The 15,194-nt window shown below is 37.2% G+C and overlaps 1 protein-coding gene across 4 annotated transcripts in view; it reads right to left on the bottom strand.

The window, feature by feature from the left end:
* The window catches only part of LOC135205606 (guanine nucleotide-binding protein G(I)/G(S)/G(T) subunit beta-1), a 115,420-nt gene extending 104,595 nt beyond the window's left edge, over window positions 1-10,825 (bottom strand). The window contains exon 1 of one of the 4 annotated variants that reach the window (XM_064236386.1): window positions 10,373-10,825. The gene's annotated coding sequence lies outside the window, so the exon portion shown is untranslated. Of the gene's footprint in view, window positions 1-9,418; window positions 9,604-9,934; window positions 10,073-10,144; window positions 10,308-10,372 lie in introns of those variants that run through there. The other 3 variants (XM_064236389.1, XM_064236391.1, XM_064236388.1) reach the window with 3 other exon arrangements.
* Between the last annotated feature and the right edge of the window lie 4,369 nt (window positions 10,826-15,194).

Raw genomic sequence — 15,194 nt, forward strand, 5'->3', positions numbered from 1 at the left:
AATGTCTCCGGACAGTTTAGTTATTTGGTAGGGGTCCAGTGACTCTCAAGCTGTCCTAGTGCCACTAACAAAAGAAATAGGGAAGTAACCTCAGACAGTGCCACTAAAAAACGTAGAGAAGTAACGCCAGATAGGTTCTTGATACCTTAAGTCCTTCTGGAGGGGGACTCCCCTTCCAAACAATAACCTCTCCCCTACTCACCATCTTCCATAAAGGTAAGAGTGATGTTAAATATTCATTATTCATTTATATTTATTACTCATTGTTCTCTGTATGTAAAACTGTTTATTCCCAGTAAAATGTATTTTTTTTTTAAATATTTTGGGGGGTCTGGAATGCATCAATACTATTTACATTATTCCTTTTCAGTACAATACATGAAAGTTCTTGAACAGTCAAGTACTTAAGGAATGCTGTTAAATAAAACTAAATTTCCTGGAGCTGGTACCTTAATACAATATATATTCTCTCAGAGGCTATGAAGAGATTATGTACTAGACACATCAACAAACAGGTTTTCCTGATGAGTAACTGACAATGCATTCTTTGTCACAATTATATAAAAAAAAAAAAAAAAAAAAGTATTTCTCCAAGTGCATGCTCCAACAGTTACATAAAAACACTATTATTTACTGAACGGTAATACAGTCAAATCTCGGATTCCATACGCCCTGGTTTTCAAACGATTCGGTTTTCGTAGATTTTTTCCGACGAAATTTTGACTCTGGTTTGTGCACATGGAAACATTACTTGCTCCAAGGCCCACCTTGTGACAAGCTCCCGTATCAAGCAGCTAAACAAAGCATCCCATGTTCTCTCATGACCAATTCTGCTTTTGCGCTTTTTTATTCAAGTGCAAATGCTAAATAAGCCATCATGGGGCCAAAGAAAGTTCCAAGTGCCAGCCCTTCTGTAAAATACAGGTGAGAAACACTAATAGAAATTAAGAAAGAACTTGTAGCAGTGTTGAAGGATGTTGCATGCCAACAAGTACTGCTGTCAGTGAATTTAAGGCCAGCGGAGGCTGGTTTGAAAAATTCAGAAAGTAAATGGGGCAAACATAATGTACCTACTTCAGTGATTAAGGACATGTTTGCAAAGTGGAGTGATGTATATGTGTATATATATATATATATATATATATATATATATATATATATAGATATATTATATATATATATATATTATAATACACTATATATATATATATACTATATATATTTTAACATATAATGACATATGTGAAATTGGGGAGACTTTTCATCCCATCAAAGATGTTGTAAACCGTCCCATCAAAGATGTTTTAAACCGTGTCTCCAAAATGTTTAACGACAATGCTGTGTTTCACTTTAGGCAAATTTTAGAGATGCAAGAAACAAATGTCTTTGGACAGTTTTGTTGTGACAGGGGTCCAGTGACTCTCAAGCTTGTTCTAGTGCCAGTAAAAATCGAAGAGGGGAAGTAACCCAAGATAATGACAATAAAAAACGAAGAGAAGTAACCCAGATAGGTCCTTGATACCAAATCCTTCTGGAGGGGGATTCCCCTTCCAAACGCTCTCTCCTCCTCCGTCTTCCATAAAGGTAAGAGTGATGTTAAATGTTTATTCTACCATTTCATTAGTCATTTATATTCAGTTCTCATTGTTTTCTGTATGTAAAACAGTTTGTTCTCTATAAAATGTATTTTTTTAAAGTATTATTGGGTGTCTGAGGCACATTTTATTGGATTTACATTACTCCTTATGGAATTATTGTTTGGACTTCATGAGACGTTCTGGATGAATTACATATGAAAACCAAAATTCCAATGTACTTCTTTACAGTTAAACAGTCTTCCACAGAAATGTTTACTCCATAAAATACATTCCATGTTTTAAAGTAATTTACCTACAATTCTTCGTGTGCCCTTCAAGATGGAACATAATCTGTCAAAGAGAGTATTATGTTCATACAAAGTCCCTAAAAAGCTATTGGAATTGTAACTAAGTCCCTAAAAAGCAATTGGAATTGTAACCAAGTCCCTATAAAGCAATTGAAATTGTATGTAATCACCTATATGTAAAAGGTAAAATATAAGGGAGATGTGTAACCAAACTGAGATGATTTAAAAAAACACACAGGATCTGAAAGACTCACAGTATTCTGCTTTCCTTGCAGCACAAAATGCTATTACTACATTCACTGGACACACAGTAGACTTTACAAACTCATGACTGAAGTCTACAGTCTTCAAACTCGCAAACCTTTCAGTAATCACACAAAACATTTTTTGAACCCACTAAAAAGAATATAATTGTAATTGACAATTTTTACATTTTTCCTGTATGCCACTGGTCAAGTTAATTTTTAAAGTATACTCTTGCATACTTTCTACAGACTTGTTAAGAGCCAGATGATGAACCCTATTCATAAGGAACAAGCCCACAGGGGACATTGATTTAAAATTGATGTTCATTATTCAGAAAACATCCTCATGGAGACTGTTCCACATTCCAATGGTGTAAGGTATAAAAGACCTCTGGCACTGAGAAGTTTGAAAGCAAGGCACATTTACTGCATATTGGTGTTGCTGTTCAGCAAATCTGGTTGCCCTCGGCAGCAATAGGGATCAGGGATCAATTGAGAATGTGAAAGATCTTGTTAACCCTTAAACGCCGAAGCGGTAAAAAAAAAAAATGTCTCCCGTATGCCGGAAGTGTTTCAGAGTGAGAGCGGAAGCGGAAAAAATATTTTTTTCAAAAAATCACAGCGCGCTTAGTTTTCAAGATTAAGAGTTCATTTTTGGCTCCTTTTTTTGTCATTGGCTGAAGTTTAGTATGCAACCATCAGAAATGAAAAAAAAATATCATTATCATATATAAATAATGCGATATATGATAGCGCAAAAACGAAATTTCATATATAATTGTATTCAAATCGCGCTGTGCGCAAAACGGTTAAAGGTAACAAGTTACTTCTTTTTTTGTTGTAATGTACACTAAATTGCGATCATTTTGGTATATAACACATCGTAAAACGATAAAAGCAACACAGAGAAAATATTATCACAAAATAATGCATGAATTCGTAATGCACGGACGTAAACAAATATTTTTTTCAAAAATTCACCATAAATCTAAATATTGTTCTAGAGACTTCCAATTTCTTTCAAAATGAAGAAAAATGATTGAATATTACTATACTGTAAGAATATTAGCTTACAAATGCAGTTTTCGACCATATCTGACTAGGTAAAGTTGACCAAATGTCGAATTTTTTTAATAATTTTTTTATATAATTTTTATATGCAATTATTTCGGAAATAAAAAAAGCTACAACCTTCAAATATTTTTCGTTTTATTCTACATGAAATTGCGCACATTTTCATATATAAAACTCTATGAAATGCCTAATATGAAACGGAGCAAATATTCCGAGAATGGAACGTACGCATTTCGGCGCACATTTTCATATATAAAACTCTATGAAATGCCTAATATGAAACGGAGCAAATATTCCGAGAATGGAACGTACGCATTTCGGAGATTTGTGGCGGAGAATCCGCGCGCGGAGGGAAGGAAAGATTTTTTTAAAAATTCACCATAAATCTAAATATTGTGCTAGAGACTTCGAATTTGTTTCAAGATGAAGATAAATGACTGAATATTACTAGACTGTAAGAGTTTTAGCTTACAATTGCGTTTTTCGACCATTTCGGTAGAGTCAAAGTTGACCGAACGTGGTTTTTTTTTCTATTTATCGTGATTAATATGCAAATATTTTAAAAATGAGAAAAGCTACAACCTTAAATTATTTATTGTTGTATTCTACATGAAATTGCGCACATTTTCATATATAAAACTTTATGTAACGGCTGATTTAAAATGGTGCAAACATTACCACAATCGCACGTATGATTTTTTTCGGAAGAGTTACCGCGCGGACGTAAAGAAAATGTTATTTTTTTCATAAATTCACCATAAATCGAAATATTGTGCTAGAGACTTCCAATTTGTTGCAAACTGAAGGTAAATGCTTGAATATTACTAGAATATAAGCGGTTTAGCTTACAATTGCGTTTTTTGACCATTTCGGTAGAGTCAAAGTTGACCGAAGGTTGAAAATTTGTCACTTATCATTTTTAATATGAAAATATTTCAAAATTGATAAAAGCTACAACCATGGGTTGTTTTAGTTGTATTGTGCATGAAATTGCGCACATTTTCATATATAAAACTTTATGTAACGGCTAATTTAAAATGGTGCAAACATTACCACAATCGCATGTATGATTTTTTCGGAAGAGTTACCGCGCGGACGTAAGGAAAAAGTTTTTTCATAAATTCACCATAAATCGAAATATTGTGCTAGACTTCCAATTAGTTGAAAAATTAAGTTAAATGATTGAATATTACTAAAATATTAGAGTTTTAGCTTACAATTGCGTTTTTCGACCATTTCGATAGAGTCAAAGTTGACCGAAGGTTGAAATTTTGGCACTTATCGTTATTTATATGAGAATATCTCAAAACTGATAAAAGCTACAATCATGAGTATTTTTTTGTTGTATTCTTCATAAAAATGCGCACATTTTCATATATAATACTCCATGTAACGGCTAATTTAAAATGGTACAAAAATTATGTCAAAGTGACGAAATAATTTCCGAGATGTGTCACAGATACTTTTTAGTGCGGCAAGAAAGAAATTCGCGCTTGCGCGCCTGCGTAACGATTGTAAACAAAACAACACCTTGATCCGTGAACTCCCAGCATCCCCCAAGGCGCGTGATTCAAGAGTTTTTGGCTGGTAGGCCTAAAAGTATTTTTCCGCAAATTTTTAAAAAAACTTTTGTATGTCGACGTAAAATACGTCCAGTCGGCACCCGAGAGACAAAAAATGTAGACGTAAAATACGTCCAGTCGGCGTTTAAGGGTTAAAATACAACTTATGGAAAATTGACAAACAAGAGACCATCCATCAATGGTCCAAGTAAAATCTGCCAATATTACAAAACAGAAAACTACCATCACAAACAACTCTGTGCTAAACAACTTGCACTAATTCTAGCATTGTTTAAATATACGATGCCTTTTGTACAATACCTTACTTACATGCAGCATTTGCTAGAACTTTCATTACCTTTCTCTCAAGTAAGATGCGAGTCAAAAGTTACACCTAGAAGAGTAAAAGCTTCACTCATTCAGACGAGCCCAAACTACATTCACTAATCGGCTCCATGTCCTGATTGAGACCAAGAGGAGCTTCAAAGGTTACCTTGTATTCCTACATCAGAAATGATAGAGGAACCAAGCGCACAAGAGCACTGTGCAATTGTGAAAATTCAGCCTCATACCCCACCAACTACATTAAATAATCAGCTCCATGTCCTGGTTGAGACTAAGGGCAGCTTCAAAAGTGACCTTGCATTCCTACATCAGAAATGATAAGAGAAACCAAGCACACAGAGCACTGTGCTAATGATGAAAAATGTCATCAAACCACAACCAAAACCATACAGAAACAAGTAGAAAGTCTACCAAAGTTCCTTCGGCACAATCAAGTTTCCTGTACAGCATATAATGCTGATCATGGATAACATTAACCTTCAATAGAGGTTAGAGGGCTGCAATTTGGTATGTTTGATGACTGGAGGGTGGCTTTCTACAAGGTCAGTTGTAGTCCAGGGAACAGATAAACACTAGACCTCTAAATTCCACAGTAACTGGTTCATACTAGTAACTGTAACAATGCATAAGTTAAGAGCGTGACTTCTACAGAAATTATTACACAAGCTATAACCTTATTTGTCTCACTAGGCGCACAATGACATCTTTCTTGGTACAGTGATATGAGCCTATGACAAATCACTGTGCTACTCATTTGCATAAATCTAATCTCCAGATAGTAACCTTGCAACTGCTGACATGTTCTGCAACTTGAATGAAAGACATTATGGGGAATGACACGGATGAACTGCAAGTATCTTGGATTGTTAATGGGTCTGAGAAACTGGATCCCCACTATGTTGATGTTTTCTATAAATTTTCCTCATCTACAAGAAGCTTATAAATTTTAGGTACCACCTTGGAGTGCCAATTCATTTCTGAAACATAAATGGTTCATCTCTTGCCAAACCTTTGAAAAAATTGCGCTAGGTTACTCAACCTTTGAAAAAATTGCTCTAGGTTACTCAACCTTTGAAAAAATTGCTCTAGGTTACTCAACTTTTGAAAAAATTGCTCTAGGTTACTGAGGGTTTTTCAAGATCTTTGGTGTCAGATCTATCCCGAGGAAATATATGACAAAACCATTTGTGCAAGTGTAATAATTTAATGAATGCTTCCTGCTCCAGAGAATTCAAAACATTAATAACAATAAAATGCCAAGAAACTTGAAACGGCGTACTAAAACAATACTTTCAATGTAAATAGAGTATATAAAAATAACTTGACACCTGAAGACCTATTGAAGAGTTGTTTTCCTTTTTCAAAATTGGACACAAAACCAAAGGTAAGAAATCTAACACTTTGAAAGTTTCAACCTACTATAGAAAGATAAAGAAATGCATTCTGCTTAATATCATTTTCATTCATGGTTCTGCATAATCCTGACACTTCAACAAATATTTGAACAATCATTTAACACACACACATAGTAATACAGTACCTATAATATGCTAACAATAACATTAATCTGATGGCATGGTTGCAAGGTCCTTTACAAGGATAAAAGAACTACTGTTTGTCATCAACTGCAAGCAAACCTTTTATATACAAAAACACCCACTGGTAAAATGAAAACTATCAAATACCAAGAGTCAGTGTTTGATTTCCGGAAACAGCAGCAAATGCCAATGAAAACTTAAAATATAGGTATATAGGCTAAATGAAAACAACCATTAACTTGGCAAAAAACAACAATACTTGTGATTGCTACAAATGCCTGAGGAAAGGAGCTCTTGAATAAAGATCAAATTCTATGCTTCATGGTCAGATGATAGAGGCAACACATGTACCAAGTAAAATTTTCACTACACAACTAGGTAGATCTAGGGTACTTATCCGAGGCGGCCTAGACTATGGCAGTTGCGGTTTTTCTATGCAGTTTTACCTACTGAACAAGAATTTTAAATAATATTTATTAGGACGACTGTAATTAACCCCCCCTGGGGCCAGTACTAAACACGGCGAAATACATTGGACGGCCCCCAATCCCTAGTGAATGTCATATCCGCGGTTACGTTCCTTGCAGTCCGTGCGGACTGCTTCTGTAAAAATACCCACAACTACACACCATGACCCTCAACAGACTAACCTTGAACAACTAACTGGGGCTACTTTGGCTTGTTACCTACGTATCGCTTACTCCGAGGTGCTAGCACTAAACATGGCAGAAGATACTTGGGATGCTGTATTTTGCACTAGCCCTTTGGAATCAAAGTACAATATACACCCATTAAGTGTGGTAAACAAATTATATTAATAAACAATATCTTTGTGCAGCCGTCTACTTTACATTTACAATACGATATTTAGTACTCTAGGCCCCGAGAGTAGGTGACGCATAGATAAGACAAATTAGCATTCAAGTAACTTATAACTGCCGTGGCAGACATCCTCTGTTTCACTCAATTCCTCAACTAAATGAACATTATTAAAAACAGTCCACTTTATGTTTTATCAAAAATGCCTAAGTGAAAATTATTTGATATTTTTGGTACACAATTAACCAAGAGAAATAGTGACATCCTATTACTGCACTGCCTACTTTGAGCTTCATATCTGGCAACGAACACAAGGGCCAGTGAAATATTAGATAGAGTACAGGCTTACTGTATAAAATAAACAAACTTACATAAAACATGACAGCCAATCAATATTCAAAATAATAACATACAATAAACAACAATCACATGATCACAGTACAATATACACTAGACTACAAGATGCTTTAATGTTATATACATTTATATGAGGTATGTTAATATATAATTACTTCAAACAATCCAAAGGCACAGTACCTGACCTAACCCACTGGCCCACCCATTTCCCAGTAATTAATTGAACAAAGCAATCAGACAGACATACCAATAGTCACATACCTAAACCTAAAATGTATCTAACCAATGGACATAGCCTAAAGTGGCTCTAAGTTTTTTACCATAGCAATACAGATGAGTTTGTGTTTATAAAGAACCCCTCCACTAAAATGCACCTCATAGATTGCCAGCCTTATATGGTACCTATAAAGCACACATAGGTACTATGTCAAAATAGCTCAGTGAGCTCACATACTATATACATCAGTGTTATGGATTGCATCACACAAAAACCAACAAATAAATAGGAATGTGCATGTATTGTCAACCCTGACCACCCAACGTTGAATTGTCACGGAGAGAAATGTAAGTATCATGAACATTGCACCAATAACTTAAGATCATAAACAGCAGTAAATTAATCATTACCAGATCCTGAAAGATAACGTAATAAATAAATAGTACTGAATACGTGTGATAAATGACACTAACCTATTCAAACACATGAAAGACCTAAAATGACATGATGTTCAATGAAATGACACAATCTAAATAAAGAAAAAAAGTGAAAGGGAGGCCAGGCTAACTCAAATAACAAATAACTTAACTCTAAAAACAAAACACAAGTTACTCTCCCACTAAATGCTTGTAAGATGAAAATAAATCAGCATTAGCCACAATCACCAGCATCCAAACTACAGAACCTTGAGGCACAGCTTATACTAACGCTCTGGTTAGCTACTGCTTACCAAGGCCATAGGTATCCATTAAGGCCTAAGTTACACCCAACCTAACCTACCAGATTGGGAGGGCCAAGGTATAAAAGACAGCAGAGTATCTCAAAAGTAACCTAGGCCTTTCTAGAACATTGCCTAGACTATAATAAACAGTCATGAAAAGGAATGACACTGCATAATGACTGGGGCTGGGCTAGGCCAGGTCAACAGAAGCCAGCCTACACCATCCCAGGCTCTGTCAATGTTTGGGCTTCTGCAATAAATATCAGTTAGCTGACTAAAATCTACGCCCTTAACGAAGTGGGAGTTGGCTTGCCTCGACCTACAAACTACACCTCTATCACCAAACACTAGAAAATAAGGCACAAAAATATTGGATTGCGAAAAATATGGGGGAGGGGGGGTGAAAGATGCCGGATGAGTAACTGCCGATAACGCCCGGATGTAGTAGTCTAAATAAGGACCGAATCTTATCAGTCTGGAAGGAAAAACGTATCAAAGATGCCACTGCTGGGCCTATGGAGGCCCGTCCTGTCACATACACTCGAAAATACACAGCCACTCCCACATAATGCAGTCAACAATTCATCAGCCGATGATGATGATGATGATTTTGTGGTTCTGACGGTTCGAGGTTTTGATGCTCCTCATATCTTACTTCACACACTCCTGAGATCCAATTTTATCCAATTCGTGTCCCGTGAGGGGTGAGGGGCCCCCTTTGGCTCGACGGGAAGTGGGGAAAAAAGGGGCCACTTTAATTACACCACAACTTGACAGGACTTCGGGAATATAAACATGGCCGCTGCTGTTCCACTCCTATAGAGGTGTGTGTCGTTGTGGCAGCTCCTCTTTCCTCTCTCTCTCTCTTTCTCTCTCACCCCCTTTCCACACACAAACACACACACATACACACAACACAAAAGCTTTCGACGCGTCGCAGGAGCAGGACAAGAAGGATAAGGGGAAAAACTCCCGAACCAAAAGGGTCCCGACGATGTGCGGTGTTTTTCCCGAGACCGAAAATGTCCTGACGCCCTTAGCCTATGTTTTGCTTTCCAATTTTTTTCTCACACAAGCAGATATCCCGGCGGGGAAGCACACTGACCAGAGCGTTATGGAATGATGATGATGATGATGATGAACTAGCCAAGGAGAAAGAGGGGCGTCCTACCTACTCTAATACGGCCCCCGAAAACGAATTCTTTTTTCCCAAAAAGCCGAAACGGACACAACACGCACTATCAAAACATCAACTCAAACCACCACTCCTATGTTTTCGATCGATTTTCTTCACAGGGAAGACTCACTCTCTCTCTCTCTCTCTCTCACTCCACCACCACCACCACCACTGCCTCTTCTCTCCTTTCTCTCTTTCTCTTGCCTTCTCCTTCTCTCTTCCTCTTCTCCTTCTTCTTAGCCTTCTTTCCTCGTTGTCTGCCTCTTCCCTCTCTCCTCTTTTCTCTTTCCCTCTATACTTCGGTCTCCCTTACAGAAGAAGAGAGGATTTTTGAAAGTCCTCCTCCACTTCTCTTTCTCTCTCTCCCTCTCTTTCTCACTCACTCTCTCACTTGTGAGAAAAGCCATCATGTTTTTCCCCCACATTACTTACGCTAAGGAAAGTCGACACGGCGCTGCAACACTAGTCAGGGACACATAAATCCAGCGTTTCCGGGAGCTCCGCCGTGCAATTGGAGAGAGAATTTTGCGAAAATATATCGTCTCTTTTTCTAATTATGAATTGGCCAAAGGTGGGTGTGGGTACTGCCCGTGCTCACAGTCAAGGAGTCCCCGTGCCTTAATGATGACGTCACACACACTCGGACACCATCGGCCCCACGCTCGGCGATGCTCGGCTCCTCCTGTTCAATGAGGAGTCAAAATGTGGAAACACCCTCCGTATTTTCACTCTATAACATTTCAGTAGCCTTCAATAAGCTCACAGTAGTTACAGTTATTTCAGAAAATATTGTCCACACAAAACCAATTTCCTGGACGAGGCCAACTCCTATTTCAACATGAAACAGTAGCGTGCAGAATCTTCCTCCGTATGTGTTTCACTGTCTTGCCACCATCCCGCTACACAAAACTTTCGTCTGCTGCTGCAATACCACACCCTTCCATTGAAGAAAATGGTTAAAGCTAAAGCGACGATAGAAAACGGTCAATTAATTTCCCATTGTTTATTATAAGACACACATATAGATATGGCAAATTAATTGCTCTAATCAACCACAGTTAAATTATAACACGAAATAAAAATATCCTAAATTGGAAACTCCGTTCAAGTTGCCATAACTAACAAGTAGCTGTCAACCAGTAATAACTACCGGTACAGGTGTTTACTAAGTCCGGGTTAACACATAAACATCTACTTTTGCTAGAAATGGATGCGTTGTGGCTACACGAGGTTATGGTATGTCTGTTAATTTCATTATACATAAAAAAATTAATAACGATGATATTCTATACGCCCAAACACCATTTCTGTGAGTATGTTAATAAGCACATACCCATTTTCAAAGGCCCACTAAAGTATATCACAACCAGGTTAATCTTAACTTGAAAATCTCTCAAGTAAACTGGTCGGAGAAACAATGTATGTGAATACAGAAAACATATGATTTTTGGAATGAATAATATATTTCTAGGTGTAATGATAAGTAAAACAAACGAAAACGGAAGATTAAATTTAACGACTATATTCCAAAAATGTGTAACGTTAATATAAATGTTTATCTTAAGGAATGTCTTGAGTACCCAAATGACAAGAATGAACTAGATTATTCGATTTCTAATCAACAAATAATATAGTACAACCCAAATCAATCGGGATTTATAATGTAAACTGTGACAACATTGCTCAAATCCCTACACGGAAGAGAAAAGCACAGACATTTGCGCTGTACAATTTTGGGTTTCTTTCCACAAAGACAGCATTGTCTTCGTAACATTAGTATAATGAAATTAAAATAATCCTGTGCGTGACTCTCTCTCTCTCTCTCTCTCTCTCTGTCCTTGGTGTCTTCCTATTACTAAATGTGTGGCCCTGAGTAAATTGTCAACCACACACGGAGTCTAGTTTGACAAATCATGCTATCAAGAACCATATAATCCAATGACAGAAGCATCGTAACAAAAAATAAATACATAAATAAATCAATAAGCTCGAATAAAACTTCTCTCGCAAAATATTTGCTATTAAAAACTAAGATTTAAGCATAATCATATTCACACAGACTTCATTATATATATATATATATATATATCTATATATATATATATATATATATATATATATATATTCACTCGTCTTCTTTCGTGGATTTTATGATATTCTCAAGCATGCGGACTTTCGTGCTACATTGAATATATATATATATATATATATATATATATATATTATATATATATTATATATATATATTATCATACATACACACACACACACACACACACACACACACACACATATATATGTATATATATATATATATTATATATAATATATATATATATATAAATATATATATATACAGTTCCTAAACTCCCAATCTCTTCAGCGAGGACGATAATCGTTACACTTAGGCACAAATGAAGCATTGAAACTTTACTTTAATGAACAGCAATGAACGATATGACGAGCTAAAGAAGTGTATGGAAGCTACGAAAGACGTAAACTTTTTTCACGTCTACGTTCACATGTCTGCTAATGTTGGCATAAGGCCAGCTCAGTTAACAAGTCCACGTGCTAGTAACACATGTACTATGGTTAATTTGAGGCTTCAAATGCTGTAGATTCTTAAAGAGAACAAGGCCAAATTTATTGTCGCTGGAAGAGGCAATCTTGCTGTTACAGAAAAATGTAACTGTGTTGTTGGTGGAAAAATGTAATTCTACCATTAGAGGGGAAATAACAGTGAAATGTCTACCTAATCTTCGTCCAGTGGCGGATTTAATGGGGGCACCTGGTCACGTGTCCCCCTGGATATGAATAATAGAACATTGTTATTTCAACACAAACAACTCCCACTACCACTGTATATATATATATATATATATCATATATATATATATATATATACATATATATATATATATATATATATATATATTGTGAGTGTGTGTGTGTGAGCATACATACCACATAGATATTGATATATGATAATCCTAAGTGCCACGAACCGCCCCCCCCCCCCCCCGCCGTCCCCCTCCCCCCCAAGGAAAGATTTCTAGATCTCCGCCACTGTTTTCGTCAAGGGAAATGCAATCTTAGTGATGTGGGAAAAGGTAATCTTGTTAAAGAAAATACATTCTTGTTATTGTTGGGGGAAATGTAATAACAGTAGACGAAAATGCCCTTTCACTGTAGGTGAGAGAAAGGGCAATTATAGCAATACAAAAAAATTATTGTTGATGTTAGTTTTAATGTCGTACTGATGTTAAAGGAAAATGTGAATCAAGGTGGAAATATATTTTGGTTACTGGGGAAAATGAAATCTTATTCTCGCTCAGGAAGGTGAGTCTCACTGACCTGCTCCAGGAATATCCATTCGGACAATTAAGGCAAGTTGTCAGTTGTTACACCTTTTAAACCTCTTATTCTCAGCTTTCGTTTCAGCAGTGAATGACCTCATAGGTCTCAGTGCTTGGCCTTCGGCCTAAATGATATGTTCGGTTCTTTAACAACTTCATTTTATGGAGAGGTGTGCAAACGCACACCGGCAGGGGCGCCTCCCCCGGATAAAAGAGGCAGGTGTTACCTGGTAGCCTAACTAGATTCAGACATCTCCCTATAACAAAAAGCAATGTGTATCCGCAAGTTTCTTCTTCGAGTAACAAACGATAATCAGCAGGTAATAATAATAATAATAATAATAATAATAATAATAATAATAATAATAATAATAATAATAATAATAATAATAATAATAATGTAGCTACCTCTAAATGCATTCAAACGCGCAGAGCATATGCCAAAAACCAAAGGCATTTCTATGTGATTTTACCTTTTCATAAGACTGCACGCCGCCCCATTGGCATCAAAATGTGCTGCTGCTATGACCATCACTATCTATTACTCAAACCTACTTTTCCCCAAATATCCCTCTTGCCAGTACGTCTTCAAGACTGTGTGCAGTTGTAAATAGCGGGCATTTTTTTTTTCCAGTTCTGAAAGTAACCAGAGTAACATGTTTATTCTTGGATTTTTGTCACCAGACGATAAAATTCCATTTTACTACTCTCTTAGAAGACTGAGCTGCCTACGTTGCCATGTACGGAACCTTTAATAAAAATACGTAGTATGGCAATGGCCGGAGGCTAGTGATAGTCTTGTACTACAGCTGCATTGCTTTAAAACCAGGTACATAAGATTGCTGCTCGAAGCCGAGAATCTCATTGGATTCTGATATTGGTGTCTTTAATTCCATTTTAACAACGTTCCCCAGGGCCACAAACTTCAACACCCTCTCCCCCTTTCCCCCAGTAAAAATGGACATAGTGGTAAACCAAACACAACACGACGGTGGCAAATGTGGGCCCATTACCACAGAGCCCTAATCAGCAGGAAAAAAAACAGTGATAGCGACTTTATGAATATGTCTGCAACCTGCGATGATCTACACTTGCGGATATTTCCCAGTTATTTCACGGGGATATATATCACGAGAATCTACTATTTTCCAACAGACATCATTAAGAAAGGATCAATGCGTGGCCACCCAGCACTTCCGTGACCGAATCTCCACGGACATTCCTCTCAACTGATCACCCAACGCAAATGAAACAATGAAAATATGCGCCGACGTTTCCTCGGCGCAACCGAGTTTTCTGTACAGCGTATAATGCCGTAAGAAACTCTCAGCCACGGCCCTTTGGTGGCCTCTGTTGTTGGCACCTATAGCAGTACCAGACACACGATCACGACTAACTTGAACCTTAAATAAAATAAAAACTACTGAGGCTAGAGGGCTGAAATTTGGTATGTTCGATGACTGGAGGGTGGATGATCAACTAATTTGCAGCCATCTAGCCTAAGTGGTCTTAAAGATCTGAGGACGGACAGACAAATCGCCATCTCAATAGTTTTCTTTCGGAGGAAACTAAAAATTTGATCTCCTAGATGTCAGAGAAATGATTCATGAATGACAACAGGTAAAGACCCAGCGTTGTTGGGCTCCAGGAAGAGGCCTCAGCGACATCTTGAGGACAAAGGTGCAATTGAACTTTTCCAGGATTCCGGCCGAAGCCACGATCCGCACCTTTTCGGGCGCAGTAGTACTGAATGGTCGATGTCGTAACTCTCAAGAGAGCTATGTCAGTGCATTCTGTACCTTTAATGATTGATTCATAGATTCGTTGGCCCTGCAAAGCTAAAACAGAGCGTGATCCGACCCCCACCTTACTTGGGACGCATGCAAGATTTTCCGCAT

This window comes from Macrobrachium nipponense, chromosome 24, assembly GCF_015104395.2.
Source record: "Macrobrachium nipponense isolate FS-2020 chromosome 24, ASM1510439v2, whole genome shotgun sequence".
In the NCBI taxonomy this organism is placed as follows: Eukaryota; Metazoa; Arthropoda; class Malacostraca; order Decapoda; family Palaemonidae; genus Macrobrachium; species Macrobrachium nipponense.